Below are 6,000 nucleotides of genomic sequence, written 5' to 3'. Positions count from 1 at the left end.
GAATCTTCACTCTGCACTACAGCAACACTGGTCTATTTATGGGTGCAATTAGTAGTATAATTATACGGGGGTGGGGAGTGTCAGCATACAGTAGTATTTCTTTATGGGTCTAGGCCCTGTACAAAAATATTTTCTTAAGATTTCATTTGAATAATGCTTTCTTCAGGTGAGCTCTGGCAAGCACCATTAAAATTGTAAATCTGGGAACCTAGGAAATAAAGAAAGGGGAAGGAAATTACCTCAGTTTGGCATGAGGTACAATGTTACTTTCTTTAAATAAAATTTATCCTCTGTCCTTACTAACCCCATACAGGCTAATTTAACACTTCATTGTATTCTTTCACTTACCCTTACCCTTTTGCCAGACACACATGGCTGCTTATGTTATAGTGGCTAAAGTTACAAAGAGCCTATGTATAGCCAGTCCATATACTATTTCCCACTTCTCTTTAAATCTTTGGTTGACTGGCACCTTTTCATTCAATTATGAGTACATTTTGAATGAAGGTAATAAAAAATATTATGGACAAAAATACTATGGATATCGAATTCTGTGGATATAATTTTGTGTACTATTAGGAATATTGGTAGCCATTTTATCCCAGTGCCAAATATAACACCAAGAATTCCAATAGTTTTTTTGTTTCTAGACATTCAATGAGGCCTGTAATCTAAGTACCCCCCAAAAAATATTTATCTATCTATACCCTACCCCAGGCTTCCTCAAACTCGGCCCTCCAGATGTTTTTGGCCTACAACTCCCATGATCCCTAGCTAGCAGGACCAGTGGTCAGGGATGGTGGGAATTGTAGTCTTAAAACATCTGGAGGGCCAAGGTTAGGAAGCCTGCCCTATCCTGATACACAAAGTTCTGAACTACTTGAGTCCAGAATGGCTTAATAATTGCCTGAGCCCATATATCCCAAAATTGACAACATTAACCTTGGGTTGGGCAACCTAGGCAGGTTGATTTAGTGGACAGCCGAAGAGACCCTAAAACCTCCTCTGTTCTCATCCCCCACCCCACTATTTTACCTTATGGCCAAGATATCTGGCTGAAAATAATGCTAGCTAGCAATCCAGCACATGTCTAGTGAGACGCATCATTGTGTTTTAACCAGCTCCCAGCATAGCTGTCAAGTCTCCCGTTTTTCACAGGAAACCCCCGGATTTAAATTCATTTCCCACTGGACTCCCAAATTGAAAAATATCCTGTAAATATCCCCCAGATTTGCAGCTCCTTCCGGCACTGGCAGCCATGTCCCGGCTCCCGGCTGGCTGCTCACTCACTTGCCATCGGAAATCGCCTCTGCACATGCCCGAGCATGCGCAGAAGCGATTTCTGGTGCCCAGACATGTGGACAGGGGCAGCCCGGCACCGGACTCCGCTTCTGCGAATGTCTGGACATGCCCAGAACCAATTTCAGGTGCCGCTCTGCCCATGTCTGGGCACCGGAAATCGGGCAGAGCCGGCACCGGAAGTCGCTTCTGCACATGTCTGGACATGCGCAGAAGCAACTTCTGGTGCCGCGACACCGGTGATCCCTTATTTTCCCTTATTTTCCTATCCGGAAGTTGACGCCTATGGCTCCCAGGTAAGTGTGAGTCCAAGGGGACCTCATTCCCTCTCCTGAAGGTCACATGAGAGAGGCGAGCAGAGCCAGGTGCAAACGTGGCTCTAGGCATACCCTCCAACATTTCTCCAATGGAAACGGGGATGTCCTAAGGAAAGCAGGATCAAATCAGAAACCAGGATAGCTTCTGTAACTCCAGGACTGTCCCTGGAAAATAGGGATACTTGGAGGGTCTGCTGTACATTTTACCTTTGTACAGTAGGCTAGTTTCTATGCACACTTACACATCCTTCCATCCAGACATGCCAGAGACCTTACCAGCCAGGCAAAAACAGTCAGGGTGTGAAGCAGGTCAAATGAGGGGTATGGCCTGCTGAGAATTTTAAGGGCCTGAATGAGAGACCTATCTGTAGGGCCACATTCAACACCACCCCAGGCCTGAGGTTCCTCTCCTCTGGTGTAAAGGACTGCAGCCTAAAGTGCTTTAGAAGAGCTGGAATAATTTTAAGCATTGTTTCATCATAGCCGTTGACATGGTTTTGTTCTGAGAAATGCATTGTTAAGTTATTTTGGTATGCCACAATGGAACTGAATTGCTGGTTTGTTCTTCATTTTATTGTTGGCTATTTAAGCGTCATGCTTGATGGAAGATTCAAGACCTTAAAAAAGAAATGCAAATAATGATAATTTTGGATATGGTGCAGCATAGTGGCCACGAGAGTGCACTACACGTCAGAGAGTCCCTGAGTCAAATGTCACCTCTGCAATGAACTCATTAGGTGGCCTTGGGCAAGTCACTCTCATTTGCCCCACCTGCAATATGAGAGGCAATAATACCAAACAAACCTTGTTGTGAGGACTGCAAGGAGATAATGCATGTTAAGCACCATACTTAAGACAGGAGTGCTTGGCGTGCTCTGGTCCATGGGGTCACGAAGAGTCGGACACGACTAAAGGACTAAACAACAACAAAGCACCATACTTGGAAGTGCTATACAAATATTAAGTACCATTATTGCTTCTAATCCATCTGGAGGCTATACATGCAGGGAAGCCGGCTTCCATTTGCATACCTAGCACGATGGGGAGCCAATCCTATTCATAAATGTGCACCAAGAGCACACAAATTGTACATATGTTCCAGCAGCTGGGGCTGTGAATGCAAGGCCACATCAGATAACCAGCACAAGCACTGATTGGCTGTTTGGAGCAGGAAGGTTTGTGGCTGGGTCCATGCAAAAGAGCTGATTGGTCAGTGATCTGGCAGGTCTAAGCTCATACATCCCCAGCTGCCACATGTACACACCATTGGACTGGGGCCAATTGTAATAACTGCACACATTTCCTTGTGATATTTGCAGTGCCTAATGTTCTTAACAGTGGCAATCATTAAAGGCTCTGACATTTTGTCAAAGCGTTTTCCCCGCTCCGGTCCCTTAGTGAAAGAAAACTCTAGCACCATTCAAGATTTATCTCACCATAAAACAGTGATAAGTCCCAGATGTGATTGCAGTTTGCTTTTTAGTGCTTTCTGTTTGCCCCTGAGATGTGTTTGTTTTGTGGTGTTCACACACGTGTGTGTGTTTTCATTTCCAATTCAGAGTAAATTGGCTTGACTTCTGGTCGCTGGCACAGTGGCCTACTTCCTCTCAGCAACTGAAGTCTGTCTGGAAAACAAAACAACATTCTCCAGGGCAGGGTGTTTATACGGCCAGCTTGCAGTTGCTGTGGCAAATTTGCCATGCCACATCAAAGGCATTTCAAAGGCTTGCCTCACCTGATGAAAGCATTAACTGTTTTAAGTTTGCCTACTTGTCATGGAAGCAGCGAGCTCATTTGCTCAGCCCAGCCCAAGGTAGAAAATGTAATGCACAAGCACTTGTTGTTTTTAATACCCACGGTTCATCAACTTTCCTTCAGCGTTCCTCAAGACACAAAGAGAGCAGTGATCAAAATTCGTGGAACTCAAAAAGATGGCCAGCAGAAAGAAAACTGCTAGGGGGGAAATTCTGCCAAATATTTTGGGGTTAGAAAAATTAGAGAAATGAAACCAAGGCATGTTACATTGGCTGCAAGATGAATATATAGACAAAATATCAGAGGATATGAAAGCATTAACGAGAACTTGATTGATTTCACATTAATGGGGGTGCTCTATGGGTAGGCTGGCCAGAAAATGAAAACAAAAATCCAGATAGTCTTATATTTCTCAAAATAATATAACATGTACACCATGCCCCCGCTCTTTTTCTGACATATAATATATTTCAGCAGCTTCCCTTTCATTAGGACCAGGTTCACAACTGAGCAATCTATCCTTTTATAAGCATTTTTTGCCAGATATCAATGGCAATGTTTTAAAGATAGCTTCTGAATACTTATTTGATATCCGCATCTTGCTACTAACTGCATGCATTGCAAGCAGAATGAAGCAAAATCTATTGAGACAGAGCACATCTGCTCAGGAATTTCCCATATTTGTACGATGCCCAGAAGTACGAGTCTGCTTATTGAAATCCAATTGAAATCCGATGTGAAAGGTGGCAAAGAATGGCAAAATCCACTGCCCTCTGAATTGGACAAACTACTATGTTTGCTGGAGGTGCAGACATAGTTATTGCAGGTGGACTTGATTTGGCCACATTTGGACAAGGAAGCACCAGGGAGTTACCCTGGATCATTGTTGTCATTGCATCTTTATGAGTAAAACTAAATAACAAAGACTCCTGTGGCTAAAGACTAACAAACATATTCAGTGCTTTTTTTCTTTTAAAAAAAATGTTTAGGCATACTCAAGAAAATGTTTGACTCAAGAAAATCACCATTTTATAGTTCAAATCGGGGAAAATAAATAGAGTAAATGGACAAAAGTACAAAGATTCACAAAATGTTTAGGGGTATGCGTACCCCTACGTGTCCCCAGAAAAAAGCACTGAATATATTGTGGCATAAGCCTTCATGGACTGGACTCTAATTCACAAAGGCTTGGGCCACAATAATTTTTTAAGTCTTAAGGTGCCCGAAGACTCATGCTTATCTTGGAAAATTGTTTACAATGGACTGAGAAGCTTGCCTTGTACCTAGCGCATGAGCAAGCAGTGTTGTTCTCTTCCCCATCCCATCATGGGACCCTTCAAAATAGTAGACAGTGGCATTCAAGAGATAGTGATTCCTCACCACAAAAACTTCTATGGTCATTGTTTGTCTAAGGATGAACATGCATATAACTCAGCAAATAGAGAACAATGTAGAAGTATGGAAATATAATGGGAAGGAATTCCTTGAGTGAGCAACTTCCAATTCTCAACCAGGAGATGAAATGTTACTGACCACTATTTTTGTCAAAAGGCTGCTACTACATTGAACTGTTTATGGCTGGAAATGTACCCTCATTTCCAGTGACAAAGAGCTTTGCAAGTACCGTAATTGTACAAATATCTCCAATTGATCCTCCAATCTCAGTAGTTAACATACTTGAACATGTGCTCTTAAGGCAGCACCTGTAAAGGAGGAGATGACCTAGCAACCTTATACAAACACACATGGTAATAAATCCTATTGAAGTCAATGGGGATTACTACTGAGTAGAGAAGTGTAGAATTATTCCTGCACCTCTTCAGCTAACTTGTCTGGGAGTAAGTGCCTTCGAAACCTGTGCTGCTTACTTCTAAGTAGGCACTTTAGGAATGTGATGCTAGAAAAAAGCTTCTTAAATATTTCCATTACAGTCTGAATATATCTAAATGTTGTTAAGGTGAACATTTCAAGTGGCTTCTGTTTTTTAATTTTTACTATTTGCATTTTATTTAGATATTTTTATTTATTATTATTATTATTATTATTATTATTATTATTAGTCACCTTGAACTGATAGGAAAGGTGGCATGCAGTATTTAAATGAAATAAATAAATAAAAAGACTATGTGAATTAAGGACACTGGCCTATTCTGGAGTCAGTACCATGGAAGGACATGTAACTCTAGAATGATGAAGCGGTTTTCATGGAGTAAAAACATGGTGTGAAAAATGGATCCCAAAAATGCAGGCTCGCCCAGTTCTCAAGCTAGCCGTGCCATCTCTTCCTGTTATAAAAAATGTTTTTTCCAACCCTGAAGTGGCCATGACAAACTTCAAAACCAGCAGACAGCAGGGGTTGATTATCCCAACGAACCACACTACAATGCCAGGGGGGGGGGGCAGATATGCCAGTGCAAATATTTAGCAACTTGGTGCCAGTTATCAATGACACTTGCTTTTCCATACCAACATTTCCTGCAGCTCTCCATAAACAGGATGTTCAAATGTAACCTCTCTCAACCATAGCCAGGGTACAGAGCAGAAATGGAAACAAACCTGGGAGTTCTTTCCCATGGTATATGAACAGCTTGTCTCTTGTTCTAAAATAGTATTTATTTAATATTAACAA

This window comes from Zootoca vivipara, chromosome 1 (genome assembly GCF_963506605.1).
Source record: "Zootoca vivipara chromosome 1, rZooViv1.1, whole genome shotgun sequence".
NCBI classification, from domain to species: domain Eukaryota; kingdom Metazoa; phylum Chordata; class Lepidosauria; order Squamata; family Lacertidae; genus Zootoca; species Zootoca vivipara.
This window is presented reverse-complemented; position numbering follows the sequence as displayed.